Source organism: Musca autumnalis, unplaced genomic scaffold, assembly GCF_047663935.1.
Source record: "Musca autumnalis isolate F117 unplaced genomic scaffold, ASM4766393v1 scaffold_2, whole genome shotgun sequence".
NCBI classification, from domain to species: Eukaryota; Metazoa; Arthropoda; class Insecta; order Diptera; family Muscidae; genus Musca; species Musca autumnalis.
This window is the reverse complement of record NW_027411755.1, coordinates 180,148,388-180,174,757: the sequence shown is the minus strand read 5'-3', so window position 1 is coordinate 180,174,757 and position 26,370 is coordinate 180,148,388. Positions and strand designations below refer to the sequence as shown.

The 26,370-nt window shown below is 37.0% G+C and overlaps 1 protein-coding gene across 14 annotated transcripts in view; it reads right to left on the bottom strand.

Moving 5' to 3' along the window:
- The window catches only part of tim (timeless), a 117,121-nt gene extending 95,356 nt beyond the window's left edge, over positions 1-21,765 (bottom strand). For 2 of the 14 annotated variants that reach the window (XM_073970156.1, XM_073970166.1), the window contains exons 1-2: positions 21,542-21,765; positions 20,669-20,887 (exon numbers count right to left, since the gene is read on the bottom strand). The gene's annotated coding sequence lies outside the window, so the exon portion shown is untranslated. Of the gene's footprint in view, positions 1-20,668; positions 20,888-20,983; positions 21,022-21,067 lie in introns of those variants that run through there. The other 12 variants (XM_073970160.1, XM_073970168.1, XM_073970163.1 and 9 more) reach the window with 9 other exon arrangements.
- Between the last annotated feature and the right edge of the window lie 4,605 nt (positions 21,766-26,370).

Genomic DNA, 26,370 nt, shown 5'->3' with positions numbered 1-26,370 from the left:
AAAATTACAATAGGCAGAAATTCCTTATTCTCTAAAAGCGTTCTTTGAACAAAAAAATAAGTAGAAAAAAATAGAAATTTAATAGAATAGAAAAAATAATAAAAAAATGAAAAATAAATAAAAATATTTTTTTTTATATGTTTTATTTATTTTTTCTCTTTTTTTTTATTTTTTTTTAAATTTTTTTATTAATTCCAAGAACTACCGCGGAAATGATCTTCTAGAAGCGTCGCCGAGGTGACTCCCAAGAAGTGGAGCGGGCGTGGTTCATTTCTTCACAACTGATGTCACTTCAGGGTGACTTCCGCGGTGGAGCTACTTGAAGGAATGGACCTACATAGTCCATTATGGAAGTGAATCTTATTTCGGTAGCCCCGTTCAAGGAATATGGTGCATAACATTTGACTGCCTTTTTTAATAATGGGGGGAAGTACCGGAAGTTGTGGACCGGTATTGCCCATTTTCGAACCGAAACTAAGTTTGGACAAAATTTTGGAGCAAATCGTCTGATCAGTTCGAAAGATATCGTGCTCTCCATGCACTACATATGGTGCCACAGTGGTTTTTACACCTTTCGAACTTTTTTCTCAAGAAGTACGGGCTTGCCCCTAAAAAAAACTTTTTGCCGTTTTGTGGCAGCGAATGCAAGTCGCTGGAGCAAATATTTGCCTAAAATCTCAATACCAATTCGTGGACCTATACGATCTGATTTTTTGCAAGGGATGTTTTGTAAGTTTGTAAATGTTTTGCTCCCCTATCGAAGACTAAATACCAAATTTCAGCCGTTTCGGTGGGATGTTGAGGACACAACCTTCAAAATACCGAGGTACCGTTCTATGAGGGCTATATGAAGACGTGGACCTATACTGAAAAACTTTAGGTTGAACGTTTTACACCTCCAACGAAGACTATATATTAAATTTCGACAATTTCGGTGGAATATGAAGGCTAAAACCTTCAAAATACCGAAAATCGGGAGGTACCTTTCTGTGGGGGCAACATTAACACGTGAACCTATGCCAACAAATTTCAGGTGGAAAGTTTTATACCCTCAACGAGGACTGAATACCAAATTTCAGCCATTTCCGTGGGATATTGAGGACGCAACCTTCAAAATACCGAAAATCGGGAGGTGCCGTTCTATGGGGACTATATGAAGTCGTGGACCTACTCCGACAAATTTCACACGGAATATTGTATACCCCCAACGAAGCCTAAATTCAAAATATCAGACATTTCAGTGGGATATTGAGGACACAACTTTCAAAATACCGAAAATCGGGAGGTAGCGTTCTATGGGGACTATATGAAGTCGTGAACCTATAAAAACAAACTTTAGCATGAAACTTGTATACCAACGAAGACTAAATACCCAATTTTAGCCATCTCGGTTATTGAGGCCACAACCTTCAAAATACCGAAATTTGGAAGGTTCCCTTCTGTGGGGACTATATGAAGTCGTAGACCTACACCGACAAACTTTAGGTGGAGACTTTTGTACCTCCATCAAAGACTGAATACCAAATTTTAACCAATTCAGGGGGATATTGAGGTCGCAACCTTTAAAACATCGAAAATCGGGACCTATACCGAGAAACTTGAGAAAATGAGGCTGAAAACTTAAAAATACCGAAAATAGGGAGGTACCGTTCTATGGGGGCTTTATGAAGACGTGGACCTATGCGGACAAATTTCAGGTGGAAAGTTTTGTACCTCGAACGAAGACTAAATACCGAATTTCAGCCATTTCGGTAGAATATTTAGGACACATCCTTCAAAACACCGAAAATCGGGAGGTACCCTTCTATGGGGGAACGACCTATACCGAGAAACAGTAGATTGAAAGTTTTATACCTCCAACGAAGACTAAATAAACAATTTCAGCCATTTCAGTAGTATATTGAAGGTACAACCTTCAAAATACCGAAAATCGGGAGTTACCGTTCTATGGTGCTATATGAAGGCGTGGGTGGACCTATGCCGATAAATATCAGGTTTAATGTTTTGTACCCCGAACGAAGACTAAATACTAAATTTCAGCCATTTCGGAAGAACATTGAGGCCACAACCTTTAAAATACAGAAAATCGGGAGGTACCGTTCTACGGAGACGTGGACCTATACCGAGAAACATTAAATTGAAAGTTTTATACATCCAACTAAGACTAATTACCAAATTTCAGTCATTTCGGTAGAATATTGAGGGCAATACCGAAAATCGGAAAGGTACCGTTCCATGAGGACTATATGAAGACGTAGACCTATAGCGACAAATTTCAGGTGCACCCCAACGAAAACTAAATACCGAAATTTTAACCATTTCTGTGTGATATTGAGGCCACAACCTTAAAAATACCGAAAATCGGGAGGTACCATCTATGGTGTCTATATGAAGACGAAATCTATACCGACAAGTTTTACACCCTAACGAAGACTAACTACCAAATTTTAGTCATTTCGGTCGGATATTGAGGACACAACTTTTAAAAGACCGAAAATCGGTAGGTACCGTTATATGTTGCTATACCAAAACATGGACCTCTATTACAACTTTTGGTGTATAAGTGTTGTTACCAAAAGGTGTCAAATGTCAAAGTTGGGTCATGGAATACAGCTATAATTCTCAAAATACAGTATATCGGGAGGTATGCATAGATGGGTTTATTAAAAAAAAAAATTAGTAAAAACCTTTTGAAACCACTGGGAATCTCAAATGTCAAATGGATAGTTTCGTCAAACGATGTAGCTAAAATCCTCAAAATACCGAAAATCGGGAGGTACCGTTATTAAATCCTGTCTTAATTTTTGAAAATTTGTCAATATAATTTTCCCTTTATTTGATTGATTTGATTAACTACATCAGTAATGTTTTTCAAAACGAACTGACAGTGTTGCAAAATTTTACTGATTGCTACCAAATGAAATCATGATCATCCCGGCTAAGGGAATAATCAATTGGCTTTTCTGTTTTTGAAATTATGCCTTTTTAGCGAAAACCTAGCTTTTTTAGTGTCTAGTATGAATGAGAATCACACTCACTTTTCGGCTTTCCCAAAAAACACCAAAAACAAAATATTTTGTATCATGATCTAACAGGAAACATTTGAAATAAATACTGAAAAAATTTCCATTTTGCGTTGTATAACACTAGGTTATACTACCTTCTAAAATAATGCAAAATGGAGTTGTTTTCAGTATTTATTTCAAAGGGTTCCGGTTAGATCTTTATAGTCAGTTTGAGTTTTTTTGGGCATGTGGCTGTTTTGGCGTTGAGCGCCTCATATGCCGCAAATAATTAGTTCAATGCGTTAAAAACGGAAGGGCAAGTCCATGTATTCAGACATAATGATCCAATGCAAAAGAAATAAGCAATTATGAAACCTCAGTTACAACTCCACACTAAATAAATAAGTTATTCTGGCATGTTAGCTTAATTAGTTTTTTTTCGTTGGTTATTCACATCATGTAATGGAAAATTTGGTTATTGATATTGGAAAACTATTAAAAACTGGAACTCGATATTATTGTTGTTATGGTATTTTTTTGTAATTATTAATTATAAGTTATAATTATATTTTGTTGTATTGAGCCCGTAGACGCTTTTTAATAAATAATATTTCAATTAAATAACTTTTGAATAACTCTGAATAATATTTGTTTTATAAATAAAAGGCAATAACCATCACCAGCAAAACGATAGTAATATATCGATTGGATGTGTGGGATTTTGCTAGATATTATTTTGCAGTACAACTCCTTAGGTCATGATGGCTTAATAAAATAAATCAATTCGCCCTAATAAGGAAATAGGAAATAAGAAAGGCAAGTTTTTTTTATTTCTGCCGCTAACGTGGAAAGCTTTGTTTTGTTTTTTATACCCTCCACCTTAGTATAGAGGTTATATTAAGTTTGTTTTTCCGTTTGTAACGCATTCAAATATACATACATACATTTGCCAACATATAAAGTATAAAAAAATTGTTTTACAGCTCATCTCGGATCGTTTCGAAAATGTTTCCAAATAGTTCTTCTTGCGGGTCTAGAGCCGTTCTAGAATATATTAATTTAAGTTACAATTGAAATAGTATTTCCGTAGTGCTTACATAAAAGTATGAAAAAAAAAATACTTGACTTTTGTTTCATTCATGTTTCGCGTTTCTTATTACTTCCTTATAATGCCAAAAACAACCACAAACAAATTGTTGCGTGTGCCAAGAATCAATTTTGAAAGTAAGCGCTCATAGCTGTGGGATTGTAATTCAATAGCTGTTCTGCATTCCTTATTATACCATGACCCCCGGTTATAGTGTTTTGTAGTAATTATTATACCCTCAGCCTTTAGGCTATGAAGGGTATATACACTTTCATACGGGCAAAATGTGCCTCATCGAAATAATGGTTTTAGACCCCAAGTATGTTTGGACGAAATGTGTTTCAGACAATTTGGAGTCGATTGAGCAATGTCCGTCCGTCTGTCTGTCTGTCTGGCTGGAGCGCACGATAACTCTCGAAGGGATGAACCGATTCGGTTCAAATTTTGGCTTTCGTAATATTTTGTTCAAACTTAGTTTAAGTTCGAAGATGAGCTATATCGGTCCACTCCTTCCGGTGCCTCCCCCACAAAAGTTCGAAAATGTTCGGAAAATTTGTACGCACGATAACTCTTGAAGGGTGTAACCGATTTGGTCCATACTTTGCCCATCGTGGAGCGTATACCAGACTTAGATCAGGTTTTAATATGGACTCAATCGGTCCACTCCGTCGGGTACCTCCCACACAAAATTTTGGAAAAGTTCAGTTTAGGAACATCTCTCGAATCGCTTTGATTTTTGCTTTAGCAACTTGTATTCACTGCCCTCCATACGACGGTATAAGTTTCATCAGGGGCAAGTCCATACTTCTTGAGAAAATAGCCTGAAAGTTGCAAAAAAACCCTATGACACCGTGTGAGGAGGTTGGAGGGCAAAATAACTCTCGAACAGGTCTGCCGATTCGGTCCAAAGTTTGGCCTTAGTAATATTTTGTCCAAACATAGTTTAAGTTCGAAGATAAGCCATATCGGTCCACTCCTTCAGGTACCTCCCCCACAAAAGTTCAAAAATGTTCGGAAAAATTGTGCATACGATAACTCTTGAAGAGAGTGGCCGAATTGGTCCATACTTTACACATCCTAATATATCTACCAGATATAAATCAGGTTCAAATATGGTCTATATTTGTCCACTCCATCCGGTACCTCCCACTCAAAATTTCAGATACATGTTCACTTTAAGACCTGCTTTCGAATCACTTTGAATTTTGTTGAAGCAACTTGCATTGCTGCCTCAATTGCGATGGTAAAAGTTGTTTCAGGGGCAAGTTCATACTTCTTGAGCAAACATCCCTGAAGTTCTAAAAAACCCCTATGGTACCATATATAGTGGCTGGAGATCCATTCTTTTTAGTATCTCCTCCGCAAAACTTTTGATATTAAATCCTAATCAACATTTTTGTCAGTTCAAACGCCTAAAATTTTTAAAACTCCCTAAATACATGCGTTTTTACTTTTATAAGAAAATTTTTTACTTGTTTATAAGAAAATTACAAAAATACGATTATTTAGCAAAATGCCGAACCTGATATTATAATAGTGTCCTAATGAATACCCCTTTTTATCTGTATCCATTAAGGCACTGATATAACATCAGGGTCGGCATATTGCTAACTAATCGCATTTTTGTAATTTTCTTATTACAAAGTAAGACAAATAGGATAAAAAAGTTACCATTACCTATAGTCCAACACAAGTCACTAAATGATTAAATCGAACAAAGGAATACGATCTAAGTGTGTCAATTAAACATTGAAAGTATTAAAATTAATCATTCATACAACGGTTCACCAATGAAGGATATATTCATACTGAAAATCACAACACTGATTCACATCACATATACGAGTACACATATTGTAACGGAATTAGATTTGACTGATCTCCGTGTAGACGATGTTTTATTCCCCAGTACGATTTGAAGAAAATAAAACAGTGTTCGTTTCCGATCTACAATGCTTTATTTACTTTATTACACATATTCGGAAACGACTTTAATTACTAAGCACACAGCTTGTCTCTAGTTAGCTCGCAGCTTCTTTAACGAACGGTTCTGTTTGACGACTAAAGCACATCTAACTCGCAGTTGTTTGATCCCACCTGTATTTAAAATCTCCGTGTTCCGGAATTATCCAGAAAACATCTGGTAACTCTCAGAATCTGTGCAACGAACACACAGACGCACACTCGCACTAAGCGAACTGCCACACTCACATACATAGGCGAAGATCAATACAAGTGGACAGGCACACTAACGACGTAATTACAAAAACTAACATAAGAAAAGTACAACAAATGGAAACAAAAGCACTTCAATAGCATGTAAAGTTAAAACTGGTATGATTAAGAAAATTCTACATGGTAGTTGTTGTTGCTTAAATAAAGTAACTGTTAAGTTAAAGAGAAATACTCATAACTTCCTTTATATTGGTACTCTTCGCTTTTCTTGATTTTTATACCTTACACCACTCTGCACAGTGGTGGCACTTACATGGGAAGGTGTGACAAAAATACTTCTAAATGCTATATGGAACTGAAATTGTTATCAATGGGTTATAGTGGCCTAAAAACGCTCTACGTAAAATATTAGGGTCCTCGGTCCAAAATTTCGCGTGGTTCCCATGAAACGAATCATCTTGAATTTAAGTATTTTACTGTTACCAAGACATTGTTCAACCAAATTTGCTGTAATCCGATATCAGGATTATCATTGGATTGTAAGCATTCGCACGAAAAATTGTCAGTATAGGTCCATGATTTGGTTTACTCCCCATATGATTTATATATCGATTTATTTGGGCAGATGTCAACCAAATATTCTAAGCGACTATGTTCTTATAATGATTTCAGACTTCAGAACACCATCTTATAAAGAAATGTCATATCGGTCCACTTTTGACCACAGCCTCCATATAGGGTTACCATCCTTTTCTTGGTACTTTATAAAATTTAACCACATTTGTCTGCAGAATTACTTGTAATAATGTATTTTTGGTTCTCTAAATTTAAGAAAGGATAATAAAATTACTTAAAAATATTCCAAAAAATGTAAATTCAGCAACTAAAAAGGGTGTTAAACATTTGCCCATAACTGCCAAAACCGCTAAATTCGGACTTAAAATAAATTTGCCAAATAACATCGAAATCGGTTCAGATTTGGATATAGCTCCCATATATATTTTCGCCCGATTTGCCGTAATTGCTGCACCAAACACGCTATATACGTCCGATTTTGATGAAATTTGGATTGTGCAGCTGAACTCGATCTAGAAATAAGTGTGCCAAATTATATCGAAATCGGTTCAGATTTGGATATAGCTCCCATATATATTTTCGCCATTTTCACGTATTTGCTGCACGAAATTTTGATGAAATTTGGAATGTGTGACGGAATTTTATCTAGTAATAATAATTTATATATATATCTCCTATATATGCATTTGCGCTATAAAATGCTTAGGTCGCTGAATACAACTGTGACTGACCCACACGTAATACGTGATCAGAATGTGTGCAAGTGCTACCGAATGGGCTAATCAGATGATATTTAGCAATTTGAACGGAACAAAAATTTTGTGTAAAAATTATAAAAAAATTGACATATGTACATCGTTTATCCTTATTCGTAGAAGACACATTCCGGGTAAGTAAGCTACATATGGAAATGATTTCGTGGCCTTTCTATCGATGGCAATTATATTGATGTACATTGTCAGTGCTGCAGCCCAATGTATTCAGTTATTTGTTTGTAATGTAATCAAAACCACTCTAGAAGTCAATTGCACGTAATGGCTTAGGACCTAGGTCGAACTAAGCCTTTGGTCGAAGAAGATGCCTAAATTTTTGGGTGATGATCTGATATTATTTAGCGGGTGAAAAGGGGCATTACTCTTGTATCAAAAAACCATTATTTAAGCTTGATGTTCTAAGGTGGGGTATCAACTAAGTTATTTTTTGCAATAAACAATATTGATCCGATGAAAGCTAATTCCAAGGGTAGAGGTATGATAGGCCCAGTCTGTCTATAGCCTATGCTTACTTTTTTTATACCCTCAGCCTTTAGGCTAAGGAGGGTATATACACTTTGATACGATGAAAATGTGCTTCATCGAAATAATGGTTTTAGACCCCAAGTATGTTTGGACGAAATGTGTTTCAGACAATTTGGAGTCGATTGAGCAATGTCCGTCCGTCTGTCTGGCTGGCTGGAGCGCACGATAACTCTCGAACGGATGAACCGATTCGGTTCAAATTTTGGGTTTCGTAATATTTTGCCCAAACTTAGTTTAAGTTCGAAGATGAGCTACATCGGTCCACTCCTTCCGGTACCTCCCCCACAACAGTTCGAAAATGTTCGGAAAGTTTGTGCGCACGATAACTCTTGAAGGGAGTAAACGATTTGGTCTAAACTTTGTATAGCGTAAACTTTCTACCAGAGTAATGTGAGGTTCCAATATGGTCTCAATACGTCCACTCCTTCGGGTACCTCCCACACAAAATTTCAGAAAAGTTCAGTTTAGGGCCATTTCTCGTATCGCTTTGATTTTTGTCTTAGCAACTTGTATTCACTGCCCTCCATACGACGGTACAAGTTTCATCAGGGGCAAGTCCATACTTCCTGAGAAAATAGCATGAAAGTTGCAAAAAACCCCTATGACACCGTGTGAGGTGGTTGGAGCGCAAGATAACTCTCGAACGGATCTGCCGATTCGGTCCAAAATATGGCCTTAGTAATATTTTGTCCAAACATAGTTTAAGTTTGAAGATAAGTAACTCTTGAAGGGAGTGGCCGAATTGGTCTACACTTTTCACATCCTAATACATCTACCAGATATAGATCAGGTTCAAATATGGACTATATTTGTCCACTCCATTCGGACCTCCCACACAACATTTTGGATAAGTTTACTTTAAGACCTGCTATCGAATCACTTTGATTTTTGTTGAAGCAACTTGCTATCGCTGCCTTAATTACGATAGTAAACGTTTTTCAGCGGCAAGTCCATACTTCTTGAGCAAACATCTCGAAGGGTGTAAAAACCCCCTATGGCACCATATGTAGTGGCTGGAGATACACTGCCATAATGGTCAACGTAGATCCATTCCTTTTAGTATCTCCTCCACAAAACATTTGATCTCTAATCCTAATGAAAATTTTTGTCGGTTCAAATTCCCAACATTTTAAAAAAAAAACCTAAATACATACGTTTTTTGGGGAAAAAATAGTTTCAATATATACAGGCTGAGGGTATATTTCTGTCGACAAAGCCGACTGATACTTTTTTACTTGTTAATTACAAGTTTTAATTATTTGTTGAGTTATTATTGAGCTTGCTTATGCTTTTTGTTAAATAATATTTTAATTAATAAATAAAGAATAGTTTGAATAATAATTTTATACATAAAAGGCAATAACCACCAGGAAAGCGATAGTGTGGGTCTTGTGTGTAGATATCATTTTCTAATACAACTCCTTAGGTATGATAGCTTAATTACTAGACAGCGGAATTTTATGCAACCCCTATTTTTGGTCCAATCCATGTCAAATTTTGGGACAGGGTATATTTTTGGCCTCTGATTAAATTGCAATCGAAGCATATGACATATGCATTTTACATATTTTCTTATGCAACAACTATTTCAATAATAGGCACAAAAGTGTTTGTGTGTACTATTTTCATGTTCAAAATTCTCTTCAGACAATTCAATAAAACAGAGAAATGTACAACCACAGCCACAACCTTCAAAATACCGAAAATCGGGAGGTATCGTTCTATGGAGGCTATATGAAGACGTGGACCTATGTGGACAAATTTCAGGTGTAATGTTTCATACCCCCAACGAAGACTTAGTACCATATTTCAGCCATTTCCGAGGGATATTGAGGCCACAACCTTCAAAATACCAGAAATCCGGAGGTACCGTTCTATGGGGGCTATATGAAGACGTGGATCTATACCGACAAATTTCAGGTGGAAAGTTTTACCCCCAGAGCGAAGACAAAATGCCAAATTTCAGTCATTACGGTGGGATATTGAGGCCACAACCTTCAAAATACCGAAAATAGGGAGGTACCATTTTATGGGGGCTATATGAAGACGTGGACCAATACCGAGAAATTTCAGGTGGAAAGTTGTATACCCGCAAGGAAGACTTAATACCAAATTTCAGCCATTTCGGAGGGATATTGAGGCCACAACCTAAAAAATACCAGAAATCCGGAGGTACCGTTCTATGGGGGCTATATGAAGACGTGAACCTATACCGAGAAATTTCAGATGGGAAGTTGTATACCCCCCAACGAAAACTAAATACCAAATTTCAGTCATTTCGGTGGGATATTGAGGCTACAACTTTCAAAATACCGAATATCGGTAGGTACCGTTCTATGGGGGCTATATGAAGACGTGGACCTATGCGGACAGATTTTAGTTGTAAAGTTGCATACCCCTAACGAAGACTTAATACCAAATTTCAGTCATTTCGGTGGGATATTTAGACCACAAATCTTTGGATATATTTTAGCATATGGTTTCGCATATGCTCATTTTATGCAAATATGTAAAAATATGTCAAAATATGCACGATATGCAAAATATGGGGGGAGGTAACGGAAGGATGGAATCGATATAGGTCATCTTCGAACTTAATCTAAATTTGTACAAAATATTAGGCGGCGCAAATTTTGGACCCAGTTAGTTGCTCGATTCGAGAATTGTCGTGCTCTCCTGGCAGCCCGACAGACGGATGGTCTAAAACCATTATTATAAAGAAAGGCATTTTTTCGAATCAAAGTGTAAACCTCCTTAGTCAGCTGAGGTTAAAAATTAATGCGTACCCTAATTTGTAGTTATTAAAGTTTATACTATAAAGTTTCGTTATATTTCATTCATAATAACAAAAAGGCAATATTCACAGCTCCGACATATCTTGAATGAATAATTGAAGAAAACTCACTACAATCCAAGTGTAGCCATTCTCGGACGATTTCCGCCAAAACCACTGATCACAAAATTTTAATTTATAATAAGCAAAGTTTGCGAATATTGTATTAAACTGAAGTCTTTCTAATGCGGAGAATATCTAAAATATTTTATTTGTCTACGTCTTTTTTACGGATTATTTAACGTGGCATTCGGTGAACGAAATGAAACGGGCACTTCGTTCCCATTCACAGTTTGTTTTTGAATTTTGAACTCAATTTGAAATTACAATTATTTGGACGTTTTGGAAGAGTTTCTAATAACAAAGAAAAGAAAAACAATAGCTGATCGTAGTGTCGAAATTTTATTTACGCTGTCATTTTGTTATACGAGTACTAGTGTTGTCAATATTAGGTGTGTCTTTTAACTTACTAAATGTTGCTGAAACATTTTTTTCAGCAACTTTTCCTTTTGTACAACTGTCAAAACCTGCAACATTAGTAATAATTATTACTAATTATCACTTAAAAAGACACAGCTATTAGGAAACAAAAATATATTTTATATAAAGTTTGGAAATTAGACGAAAAGTTAAAACGGAAAATTGAAGAAGTTGCAATTCGCATTATGGGGGAATACTGCCAATATATGTATAACGATAAAAGGATGCACACGTGACAGTATCGATACATTGTGTTTGAAACCCGTATCTAAAATCTTCTGAGCAATATTTTGTAGAATATTTGGATGATAAAAAATATCTCATAATCAACTACGGTTCAAGAAAAGAAAGGATGAATCTGGCATCGAAGGCATTGAGTTAGAAGGACGAAATATTTTACAAAACAATTAAAAAAGTATCAGTCGGCTTTGCCGACAGAAATGAATGGACTTTTGAACCTGCCGACAAAAATATGGGTTAGGATAAAATTTCAAAAGTGTTGCGAAGGAGGTACTTGAAAGAAGTGGATCTTATTTCGGGATATCGCGCCCACTAGTAATGTTAATGGGTCATAGTCTAACTATTGGACCAGTATGCCAGGAAGCATGGACTTGTCCACGGAAAACATAATATCGCTGTAAACAAGACCACAAAGAAGAGCATCGCACAGTGGCCAAATCTCCGAAAAACCTGGCCAAATAGCGTCAAATATTGTCTATGCGTGTAGTTATAAACATGCAAAGTTGGTATAAAAGCAGGTCAAGTGACCCTGTTTAGAAAAAATGTTTTTTCTCTATATATAAGTTCTTTATTAAAATATTATAATAAGGGACCAAACAGACCCCTTTTATGACTCGCACTAGGGTTATTTTTTTAAGAAACATACTCCGCGAATTCTTATCAGTAAAGTTGCCAAAGACATTATACACCTAAAGTGCGAGGATTCCAAGTGATCTTAACTCAAATATTTCAAAAACTGTAGAAATGGTGGAAGCTTGCAATCCTATTTTAATTTCTTGGTTTTCTGGCAAAACTGATATCGATATTTCCTTGGTATGTAACGCAAATAGAGATTTCATTGCTTTGGTGACTTAAAGTGAAATTTAGAACATTTTTGTCTTTGACGCCGTTCTTCTAAAATGATGCTTTGTATGACAATTTTGCCAAAACCCACATGAAGTACGCCCTTAACCCTAAAATGGGCTTATAATATTGCATATTTCTGGAGTTTAGGTAAGATATAGAGTTTTGGTGTATTGTAGGACTTATAGTAAAAATTGTAGGCGAACAAATTTGTAGAATATTTTGATCTGATACGATCACATTTTATAGGATAAGGGACCAAAAAGACCCCTTTAATGACCGTCTGAGGATTAAAAAATATGAAAAATGAAACCAGCAACCCGGAAAACATAAGAACTCAAGGTAAGGTCTAAATTCATACATTTTTAGAGTTTTAGTCAGGTTTTTCATAAAATTGTCCACTGTGCATCGGTATACATTTCCAAAGGGTCTACGAACAGACCCTAAACTGCACTTAGACACAAATGTTGAACTTGTGTGGGGGAGGTATCCTAAGGAGACCATTTTAGAAGTACAACTTAATGTGAACAAGATATTAGGAGATCCAAACTTTGGACCAAATTGGTTGTCCCGTTCAATCGTGCATAGCATTTTAGTGACATGTTTTAAATATTGGGGGGGGGGGGTGTAGTACCGGTAGTTGTGGACCGGTATTGCCCATCTTCGAACTGATAATTTTTTAGGACAAAATATGAAGAAGGCCAAATTTTGAACCAAATCGTTTGAAAAGTTCGAGAGTTATCGTGCTCTCCAGCGACGACATATGGTGCCATAGGGAGTTTCTACTCCTTTGGGCTGTTTACTCGAAAAGTATGGACTTGCCCCTGAAAAAAAAATTACCGTCGTAATTGAGTCAGCGCATACAAGCTGCTTCAACAAAACATCAAAGTGATTCGAGAGGAGGTCTTAAAGTGAAATTATCCGAAATTTTGTGTGGGAGATACACACAAGGAGTGGGAAAATATAGTCCATATTCGAACCTGATCTATATCTGGTAGATAAATTAGGATATGTAAAGCATGAACAAAATCGGTCAATCCCTTCAATAGTTATTTTGCGCATAATTTTTCCGAACATTTTTGAACTTCTGTGGGGGAGGTACCTGAAGGAGTCGACCGATATGCCTTATGTTCGAAATAAACTAAACTAAGTTTGGACAAAATATTACGAAGGCCAAATTTTGGATCGAATCGGCAGATCCATTCGAGAGATATCTTGCTCGCCAACCACTACACATGGTGTCATAGAGGTTGTTTTGCACCTTTCAGGCTTTTTTCTCAGGAAGTATGTATATTTTGCAACGACCGATTCGGTCCAAAATTTGGCATTCGTAATATATCATCCATACTTAGTTTAAGTTCGAAGATGAGCCATATCGATCCACTCCTTCTGGTACCCCCTCACAAAAGTTCCAAACTTTACGCAAAAATGGTGTGCACGATAACTTTCGGAGGCAGTAACCCATACTGTGAACATAGTAATATTTCTACGAGACATAGATTAGGTTCGAATATGGACTATATATGTTAACTCCTTTAAGTACCTCCCACACAAAATTACTGAAAAGTGCAGTTTAAGAGCTGCTCTCGAATCCCTTTGATTTTTGTTGTAGCAGTTTGTATTCGCTGCCCCCGTTACGACGGTACAAGTTTTTCAGGGGCAAGTCCACAGTTCCTAAGGAAATGGCCCGATCTAAAACATGTACTGCACAATGTGTAGTGGCTGGAGCGCATGGTCACTTTTGAACGGATCAGCCGATTCGGTCCAAAGTTCGCCTCTTTATTTTTATTTTGTCCAAACTTAGTTTATGTAATAATGTGAGCCATATCGGTCCACTCCTTCGAGTACCTACCCCACAAAAGTTTAAAAAATGTCACTAAAATGGTACGCGCTTAGAGTCCAGTTACTAGGATGCATGAGATATACATTAAAAAATCACGAGTATATTAAAATAACGAGTTCTATAATCCTATTATGAGTTTTGTTATCCTATTATGAGTTATTAAAAAATTCAAAAAACCCCGAAATTCCGTTAGCATCAATTTTAGGTGGATATATCGAAAAATCATTTATTAGTATCAGGTTGCCCATGGAGTATCCTTTGAGGTTTTCTTTGGGCATAGGTCTATAAAATGTAAGGTTACACACTAAGGACTTCCATCCGCAAAATGAATTATCCACCCACCAAAACCCATGTTGCACAGTGTTATCTTAAAGTCGAGAGTGATTATTAAATTTATTTCTTTAATTTTTTAATTTGGCATTGAAAATCGTAAGGTAACTTGAAGTAATGACTCATACATATTTCTTATTTGTAGGTACTTATGCCTCTTCATTCATGTCTGCATACAAATGGACTTATATGTATATGTAGTACATATGTACTTATATAATCAATTTCTGTTTTTGACAGATTTCCACCATTTAAACACGTTGTTAGGCAACGTTTCAAGTCGTTTTAAAGAACCCACCCTTGGACACCGTGGGATACTTTACCACTGTAAATGTTTCATAATATCATGTGTATAGAAATACATTGTTTTTGTTGTTGTTAAATCTTAAAACCAAAACAATGCATCGTATACTCGTTTAGATGCAAAAAATGGGAAAATATGTACGAATTGCAAAGCCAAATTTTAGGATAGGTATAACCATTAGAGATGTGCCAAATGGACTACAGTGGCCCACATCATTTGTATGAACAACTGTGTATACGTAATATCACCCGTTAGCTTTTATGACGTTACTCATACGTTTTGGAACTAGTATAGTGAACTAAGAATTATATTACCCAACTCTAAAAACCACCATTTCAGTCATTTCGATTGGATAATGTGGCGGTCGGTTCAGTGTTTCACAGACTATATCAAAAAGGTAGATCTATATAGAAAATGGTCGGCAAAACTGTCGAAACCCCAAACAAAGTCATATCATTTACTAGAAGCTTTCTCCGCCTAACTTTCCAAAACTGTGGTCTTAGATCACAAATTGTTCTCTTCAATATTGGTCATATCTCTAAGGCTTTTTCTCGTTAAGAGCAGCAAAAAATGGCAAAAAAAATGTGGGGTTTCGAAAAATTTGGAATGATTAAAAACGATGCCCGTAATTTCTACGCGTAGTTATCTATGAGTTCATAGATATCCCCCATGTAAGCAAAATTTAATAATTTCAATCCATAGGTAACGTTACCGGGTCGAAAACGGCCGTGTTACTTACACCAAGGATTTTGCCTGGTTGATCGTTGCCAATGTGTTAAAAATTGTAAAACACTTATATGTGGCAATGTTTTTACGAAATCATGAATGAAAATCACCAATGTTACCACATGTTTTCAAAATTTACACGCCTCGGTAAATGGTACGTAGAAATTACCAAACGCGTAGGTAAAGATAACTAATAGGTAGCTACCTACCCGGTTACCTAGGGCTAGACATTACGGGCATTAATTCTTAAAATGATGACAAGAATTTTTTGATTTTTGTAGTTGGACGCATCCACGAGGCCTGACTGCAGCCGATACGCAGATACCACTAAAATTGCGAAAAATAATTAAAATCTTTTTGTCTGTGGTTAAATGTAAGATTTTAGCGAATCTTAGATAAAAACTCAACAAAACATGTTGCAGGAATATGAGGGTACTTGAGACAGCAGATGAGGTGATGGTGAATATCGGCGTAGAATGAACCAAGAGCTGGACCCGTTCCGGTCAAAAAGCCGCTGCATCGGCTGGTTTAAATCGATGTGCTAGAGCCCGCATTTTCATGGTGTACAATGATTCGTCTCCTCCTGTGGTTTTGCCGAAGAAACAGGCGACCATTTGCTTCGAAGTGTCGAAAATGTTCGGAAAATTTGTGCGCAGGATAACTTTTGAAGGGAGTAACCGAATTAGTCCATACTTTTCCCATCGTTAAATGTGTACCAGGCTTAGATAAGGTTTTAATATGGACTCAATCGGTCCACTACTTCGGATACCTCCAACACAAAATTTCGGAAAAGTTCAGTTTAGGGCCATCTCTCGAATCACTTTGATTTTTGTTGTAACAACTTGCATTCACTGCCCTTCATACGACGCTACAAGTTTTATCAGGGGCAAGTCCATACTTCCTGAGAGAATAACCTGAAAGTTGCAAAAAACCCCTATGATACCGCCTATGATAGGTCTATACTTTACACATCCTAATATATCTACCACATATAGATCGGGTTCAAATACGGACTATATTTGTCCGCTCCATCCGATGCCTCCCACACACAATTTCGGATAAGTTCACTTTAAGACCTGATATCGAATCACTTTGATTTTTGTTGAAGCAACTTGCATTCGCTGCCTCAATTACGATGGTAAAAGTTTTTTAGGGGCAAGTACATACTTCTTGAAAAAACAGCCCGAAGAGTGTAAAAACTCCCTATGGCACAATATGTTGTGGCTGGAGATCCACTTCCATAACGGTCAATGTCGATCCATTCCTTTTAGTATCTCCTCCGCAAAACTTTCGATATTTAATCCAAACCAAAATTTTTGTCGGTTCAAACGCCCAAAATTTTTAAACCCCCCAAAATACGTATGTTTTAATATACAAAGGCTGAGAGTATATCTCTGTCGGGAAAGCCGACTGATACTTTTTTACTTGTTTTAGTATATATAAGTATGGGTCTACGACCATTATTTCGATGCGTTACAAACTTTTTGGCCAAAACCAACTTATAATACCCTCCCCACATAGTGGTGTAGGGTATAAAAATAGTTTTATTGTAATTTAAAGTATTCTCCAGCATGACTTATACACCTTTACATGCGTCCAAACCCATTGTCGAAGCACTTTTTCCAATCCGATTGAGACACCTCCACAACATGGTTTTTGAACAGCATCTTCTGGAGTCGAAAATTTTTGATGTGTGGGAACAAAATTAAGTGACTGGGTGCCGTCACGGCTGTACGGCGAATGACCCATCAGTTCCACGTTTTGTCCGGTCAAAAAGCCGCTGTAGCGGCTGGTTTAAATCGATGTGTGATAGCTCGCATTTTCATGGTGCACAATGATTCGTCTCCTCCTGTAGTTTTGCCGAAGAAAGAGGCGACCATTTGCTTCGAAGTTTTTCTTACCATGCGTTTTCACAAATATATTTATAAATTTTTAAATATGTATTGAGAAAAGTATGAATGTATTGGTGAAAATGGTTTGTAACTTTGCCATTGTCTTGCCAATACTGTCGGTGTGTAAACGCCTAGTTACTTCAGCAACTTTCGTTGAATTTGGCTTGCCTTCGAAGACCCAAATGGTCGATTGCAATCGACAAGATCCTTATTTTGAGGGATTGCCAAATTGTGCTGGATCCAACAAGAACAAACCCTTTTTATGCCCTCAGCATTTATGCTAACGACGGTATATACACTTTCATACGAGCAAAATGTGCCTTATCGAAATAATGGTTTTAGACCCCAAGTATGTTTGGACGAAATCCCTTTCAGACAATTTGGAGTTGGTTTATCCATGCCCGTCCGTCCGTCTGTCTGGCTGGCTGGTGCGCATGATAACTCTCGAACGGATGAACCGATTTGGTCCAAAATTTGACTTTCACAATATTTTGTCCAAACTTAGATTAAGTTCGAAGATGGGTTATATCGGTCCACTCCACAATAGTTCGAAAATGTTCAGAAAATTTGGGAGCGCGATAACTCATGGAGGAAGTAACCAATTTGGTCCATACTTTGCATATCGTAAAACTTCTACCAGACTTAGATTAGGTTCTAATATGGACTCAATCGGTCCACTCTTTCGCGTACCTCCCACACAAAATTTCGGAAAAGTTCGGTTTAGGACCTGCTCTCGAATCGCTTCGATTTTTGCTGTAGCAACTTGTATCCACTGTCCCTTATACAACGGTGTAAGTTTCATCATGGGCAGGTCCATCCATATTTCCTGAGAAAAAAGCCTGAAAGGTGTAAAAAAAACAAAAATGATAACTCTCGAACGGATCGGCCGATTCGGTTCAAAATTTGACCTTCGTTATATTTTGTCCAAGCTTAGTTTAATTTCGAACATAATCCACTCCTACAGGTACCTCCCCCCCAAATATTCAAAAATGTTGGGAAAATGTGAGCACGATAACTCTTGAAGAGAGTGACCGTTTTGGTCCAAACTTTACACATCCTAATATATCTACACAGATATACATAGATCAGGTTTGAATATGGGATATATTTGTCCACTCCTTCGATTACCTCCCACACAAAATTTCAGATAAGTTCACTTTAAGACCTGCTCTCGAATCACTTTGATTTCTGTTGAAGCAACTTGCATTCGCTGCCGCCATTACGACGGTAAACGTTTTTTTTTTTCAGCGGCAAGTCCATATTTCTTGAGAAAACAGACCAAAAGGTGTAAAAACCCCTATGGCACCATATAGAGTCGCTGGAGAGCACGAAAAATCTGGAAATTATCAATCGATTTGGTCCAAGATTTGTCTTCGTCATATTTTGTCCAAACTTATTTTCCGTTCGAAGATGGGCAACATCTTTCGTTACTTCCCCCCAATATTTAAAAAATTATACTAAAATGGTGTGCACGATATCTCTTGAACGGGGAATTTGGTCCATACTCTGTATCTCCTAATATTTTCTCTAAATTTAGTTTAATTTCTAAAATGGCCGATATTGATGTTCTCCTTAGGGTACCTCCCCCGCAAAAGTTCAACATTTGTGCCTAAGTGCAGTTTAAGGTCTGTTCGAAGATCCTTTGGAAATGTATACCGATGCTGTTCGTTGTGTTCCTATTTACATCGATAAATGTTTCCCGTGGACAAGTCCATGCTTCCTGGACTACAACACTTTCTTTAATCCCATTTCGATATGGCTTGCGGTTTCCAAGCAAAATCCCGATTTATTTGAAAATCCCTCCGGACATTTTTTTTTTTCATTTTTCTCATCTATGAACATTGTAGTTTCAGAAACCGCAAAAACTTTCCAGGTATAAGCACCTTTCATTTAAATTTAGTTAAGACGCACCGTGTTATAGGATGACCCACTGAAATGACTAGTGAGCTCAATATATATCGAAAAGATATCACTCTCAAAATAAGATCCACTTACATAATGGACACTTTTAATATTTAATCCTAATCCACAGTTTTGTCACAAGTCCAAAAAATGTCCAAAAAGGGTCACAAAATTCTGAAAAAGCCCTAAATACATTCGATCTGTCCGTAAATTAAATTTTCAATTCACATAGGCTGAGGGTATATCTCCGACGACAAAGCCGACTGATACTTTTTTTACTTGTTACGGACAGGTTTTCATGCAATATCGTATACATACGAAATGTCCATGGATGCCTGTATCTCACGGTATGTCACGAATGGCATCCATGTTTTCTGGCACAACGGCCATTTTTGGACGACCTTCGTTTTTGAGCGAACGTCGCCCACTGGTCGAAACCACTGATCTATCCGCGCGAAAGTCAAAAAATCGAACTATAAAATTACGAAATATTTTCCATTGTATCGATACAGACACTTTGCAGACAAAGATTTTGTTTTTTCATTTTTGTTTTTGTAAATATTCACTCAGTTACACACAGGTACAAGCTGAGTTTGTGCAAAATTTCAGTGACGTATTCGTTTGAAAGTTATTAATTTCGCGCCGCTAGATCAGTGCTTTCGACCACCGTGCGTCGGCTACGATTGAATTAATTAAACCAGTTTTTCACAGTGCTATAGGATGCTGCTTCGTCTCCATACGAGTACAACAATTTTATTTCACTGATGCACTCTTGTGCTGGTAATCCACGTCGAAAGTTGTGAAATCTTATCGGACGAAAATACCCCCAAGTAAATTGCATTTTTTTGGCAAATTAATTTTTTGTAGTCACTGTAAACAACGCAGCACATAGTCGTACGTCAAACTTTACTGAATACGTTTATGCTGAAATATATAAAACTATCCAAGGGAAATGTCACGTAGTGTTTCCTAGGCAAAAAAAACTTTTCGAATAGCCCTTGTATTATCTCTTTAGAAATTAAACAAAAAATCTAACAAACGTTAAATATTTGTTGTTTCGTGGCCCACTGTAGTAATGTAGGGTTTTAAAGAAGAAATAAAATATATTTGAATTTATGAAATTTCATTACTTACCAACTATAAGAGATTATGTTGCAAAATCTCCAGGTAGGTATTTGAAGTGTTTTGTTGGTTTATTTGTCTTCGAAACTTTGAACAAATTTATGTTGTAAGTGTTTTATTTTAACTGTTTTGATTTATTGTAGAAATAATTCAAATTTATTCCAACCGGAAGTATTGAAGGTAAATATCGATAAAAGCTTTCTTCTTTTTAAAAAATCAAACAATTGTAGGCTGCGCAAATGAATAAAGAAAATTAAAATAAAGCTCAACAATTGAACGGGATATTCAATATGAATGAGATTGGGGTTTCAGTTGCAGAACAAATACAAGTTGTTATTTTTGTTTTTTTTGCATTTTAATATGTTAATTGCTGTTCATTTTTTTTTTTTTTTGTTATAAAAGAAAACACACAATAACAACAAACGTAAAATGAAAATCAATATTTCAATTGTACTTTTATTGTAATTTGATTTTCTTGGTTTGCTTGGGAAATTTCTTTTAAATTTTTATTTCATTATCTTTCCCTTTTGTCTTCATAATACTCTTATCACTCAGTGAATATAAAATTTGTACTGTAATTTTATGGTTCTTTCTATACAATTATTGTTTTGAGTTATTCAACAAGTCACGTTTTTGAAAACGTTTTTTTATATAATTTCCATATTTTATTAAATTTATTTGTTATTTTCCATTTTTTATTATTATTATTTTATCCACAAATATAAAAAATATGTTCACAAAATATTTGATTTTTTTAATGAATGAATTTCATCACAATATTTTATTTGATTCTTATTTATTTCAATTCTTTTTTTATAGGAATATTCCATTAGATTTACACAATAACCGACAGAGACTACCTAGAAGGTGCATCCGTTTACTTACGCGTATCAACTGTAAATGATATTAGCGCTCACAATCTCAATATATTGCTGTGAGCATTAGTCTCGTTGCAACGAGACAAGAGTTTCTTTTACCCCCTCACTCAACCACCCCTCCATGGGGTAACCATAGTTATATCTCAATTACATGTTTAATTTCATGCAAACCAACCTCCCTCAAGTCCCCCATTGTAGCCATCAATCCTTCAACACGAGACATACCGGCTCAGAATATTTCTTATGGAATTCAATGGTAAGCTTTGCTCTGTTTTGTATAAGGCACGAAAAAGCTTTTCTTCTCATTGAATGTGTGTTCTACGGTTGGAAAATGATGACGAAAGACACGTTATGGCAAACGTTTTCATAGTTCAATACCCTACAATATTCAAACATAGGCGATTAGATTCATGGGCTAAGATGCGAAATGTGGTATTAAGTGAGTACATAAGATGCCTATAAGGGCCAATCCAGCAAACACTGGAAATGTCTCCATATGTTTTGCCAGGTTGTTGGCAAAATCGCTACAAAGAATTCTGAATTTTTAAGGTGTAGTCCTATTTGCCTTCCGAATTGGTTGTACTTAGGGATTCTGTGTTTCCAGAGGCTAAAAACCTTTCTACCAAAAATGGTTTTTATAGGTCCACCTTTCTACCAAAAGTGTTTTTATAGCCACCATTTAACACGACGCGCCACTTTAAACAATTTCGTATTAATATTAGTCTCATTTGCCCTAGGGTGTTTGTCATTTCTCCTACCGGCCGCATCCCCACCTGTGAAAAGAGGGAGGTGTATGGCCATACTACTCTGTCCTTAACGAGGGAACATTCCCAACCTTTGGAAACCTCATGTTTCCAGCGGACAAAAAAGCAAAGATGGAAGAAGGAAAAAACAAGTAAATATGTATCAGTCGGCTTTGCCGACAGAGATATACTCTCAGCCTATGTGAATTGAATCTTTCATCTACGGATAGATCGAATGTATTTATTAGGGTCTTTTTAGAATTTTGTGGCCCTTTTTGGACGTTTGAACTTGACGACCAAAATGTGGAGTAATCTCTGTGGAGTAAAAGCAATCCCTCGTTCTTCGATACGGAATCGACCCGGAATCACACAACACCCATGTGTACATATATATGTTTGTATTTGTATCATTTGTCTGTGTTGGGAGGAGCGTATCCTAAAATGCCTGCTCCGGAATCTTTTGGTCCGTGTGACATCTGCATCCACCACACTCAAACTTCGATGAGATGCAATATATGCCGGCAGTGGGTTCATCTCAGGGGTTTCTCTGGACATGTCCATGTGAGGGACTACCACAGGCACTATGTTGAGTGAGTCGTTGTCATCAGCCGCAACCGCACCAGCCCTGAAAATGCATCCTTTTTGCAATTTAATAGGAATGGACTCCGAGGTAAGATCGAAAAAATAGTGTATTTTATGAGACGGAGGAATATGATGGTCGCTGAGGTGCAGGAAACCAAACTCAATAACAACTGCAGCTTTTGTTCCTCACTACTTATAAAGCCATTGGGCTCCGCTAATGGAACATGCGGACCCCTGATATTAGCGACGCACAATGGAGGAATCTTCAAACTATTGAAAATAATGCCATGAGAGTAGTCACTGGTTGCAACTCAAAGGTACCACAGGAACATCTCCACCACCTGTTAAGGAACACTTCACTTTACTCACGAGGCAGCATGGGATAAAGTGTCAGCAAACAAACCACCCAAACCACCTGAATTGCAAAAAAAACATCAAGCGAAAGAATCACGCCCCTAAAGCTAGATTTCAATATCCCCCACATACCCCCTGACACTGCACCTAAGGCAATATGACAGGCAATGAAAGAGGTCAGAGATCAACATATGCGAGCAGCATTGTAGTTGCCCCCACCAATTAGCTTTGATAGAAAGACATTACCCGGAGACACCAGATCGGTACTATCACAACTCCGTTCTCTCTATCACTCTTAAATCCGGACATTTCAGATGTATGCCCTAAATGTGGACAGACAGCACATATCACGAGACACTACTTCGCGAGGCAGTACGCTTCTTCGACAGATATAACCATGGTGTCACCAGGTCTGACAAATGACATCACCTGATAATCCGTCGGTTCTCTTAGGTCAGATGATCTCCCTATAATTGGTGCGATGATGGAAGAAAAAATATTCTTTAAAAAATCCACGTTTATTGGTCCGATGATCTCCAGGTACCTAAACAGCTATCTATCACTCTTAAACCCTGACATTTCAGATGTATGCTTCTTCGCGAGGCAGTACGCTTCTTTGGACTGAATGAGGAAGCTTAAATGTCCTTTAACTTATTGTTTTCTCTCTTCTATTTCCTTTTCTTGCTCTTTTCTCTCCCACTGTATGTTACATACCAAACGTGTATGGGCTACGACAACAACAACTGCAGATTACAGCGTTCTGATTGTTACAAGGTACTGAGGAAGGATCGCACCAGAAGTGGTGGTGAGGGATTAGCTTTCCTATTGCACCAGTCTCTTCAATACTGAACTATCTCGCTTGAGCCTGGCTCTAATGACCCATACATTGAATGTATGGGGGTAGCACTCAGGTGTGGAACAGCCGAGGTATAGTTGCTGAAGGTATGCATCCCGCCGATAAATAGTGGTACTCCCGATTATAGGCCCAATATTAGCCCGCTTTTCGAAGGTCATAACCGCCTGGTCTTGGGAGACTTTAATGAGTTGTGGCATTCGGTCCTCGGAAATGACCAGATAAATATAGTGCGGGCTGAGCAGATTGATAGATCTATGTTCTGCACGGTCAATGAGGACACCTCTACCATGGTGTCACCAGGTCAGATAGATGACGTCATCGTCGTTCCTCTTGGGTCGACTATCTCCCTATAATTGCCTAAATCAGCTGACAGCCCCGATTTACTCACCTCTGAACGTCTCACTTTCATTCAATCATCAACTGTGGGAAAGCTAATTGGCCTAGTTTCAGAGAGCTCACTGATCACTCACAACATACCTGCTGGTCGGATACCCGGAGTGAGACCACCTATTTGACTGATCATACTACCATTTTCCATGCGAGGTATTTGCAAATATCCGTCACTATATCTACGACCCCTCTGTTCACCACATGGACTGGAGAAGTGAGTACTGAGTTGAATGTCATGGTCGTTGGTAGCAGAATCCCAAAATTCTAAAGGTTACATTCGACAGAATGTTCGTCGTCCGCGCATTCAACTGCCATCTGCGCCAATCTGAAATGTAGGAAGAAAGTCCTCAAGTCCTGGCAGCACTTGGGGTGTAGATAAGGATATAGTGTTGTAGTCAACAAATTTCTATAGAAACAAATATCGCCCGGCAGGGACGTACGCAGGATTTCATTTCGGGGGGGGCCCAACTTGACCAAAAATCATGAAAATTTGAAATGTTATGTAACGTTACGTAAAGCTATTTTAAAGGGTTTGTAAGTTGATTTTATACGATATATTGACACATAGTGCATAAATTCAGTAGTATTTAGGGTACAATTTTATTACAGTGTTTTATTTTTTTACAGAGTATAAAATATAAGTTCTAGGATATATAGAATTGAAAGAAACCACAACCGCAGAGAATTTCAATTGTTTTTGATATCGCTAGATTTTCAGTATTTCGAAGATCTTAGATTAGGTTTTGGGAATTCTTTTAATCCGAACCCTATATAACTCTATTTGCGAGTAGTAGAAATTAATTTATACACGGGTTAACTGTGTTGGAAGGTATATCTCGAAAAAGAAGAATAACTCGAATCCGCAAATGCAGCTTGGACTTCTATATCTAGGTATTGTGTCGATAACCTAAGAATAAAATATTATTTTTGTCATAAAAACGCCAAATTTGCTTCTTTACTAGAAGTGACAGAGTCTGTATAAGACAATTAAAAACTTCAGAAATTTAAAATCGGACGATACCGACTACGACTCATAGACTCCGAATCCTTCTCGCAGTACTGTTTGAGACTACAAAAGTCATGTTTGGTCTATGTCAAATCATTGGGCAAACTCTTAGCTAAATCGTGGCAAAACACTTTAAGTGACAACAATTCCATGATTGTTGTTCCCGCTGTTACAGAAGAAGCACTATTTTTTAATTTTACGAGAGGACTTTTTGGACTCGATGACATTAAACACTTTGCTGGACTCAGTTCTTGCAACTTATTGGACCTAGAATTAAAATATTTCTTAAATTAAATGTATTGTTTCAAATGTTATATAGTTTTGACAAATAACAATCGATCCTTAAAGAACCCCACATAATTATTCGCTAATGTTAAGCAATTAATGAAGAAGGATCACTCTTGTCCAAAAGTGTTTTATATTTATCATAACTTGTAATCTCATCCTGTGTGAATACACAATTTCAAATATTTTTCCTCAACAAATATTTATTCAGGAGCTTTTACAATGTTATGGCCTATATGGACGAAAAAAATTGCTAATAAAAATATCGAAACTTTTGGGATATTTATCTTAACGATTGTGGACGTTCGGAATACATGCATACGTTTTGCTAAAAAAAAGTAATTTAGATCAAAGCGCAGAAGTGTTAAAATTTTGCGGAGAAAGTACCTGTAGAAATAGAGCGACATAGTCAATTTTGGAAATTGATCTTATCCTTTCAATAGTATTTTGAGCTTTGTCAGGAAGCTTGGACTTGCCCACGAAAAGTAGGATATCGCAGTAAACAAGACTACAAGAGTCAACAAGAAAAATGTCCAAAGTATCCTCGAATAGTTTTTAAACTGCATTTATGTTGAACCTTTAAAACGACCCTTTTTGCATTATTTGTTTTCCAGTCTTTA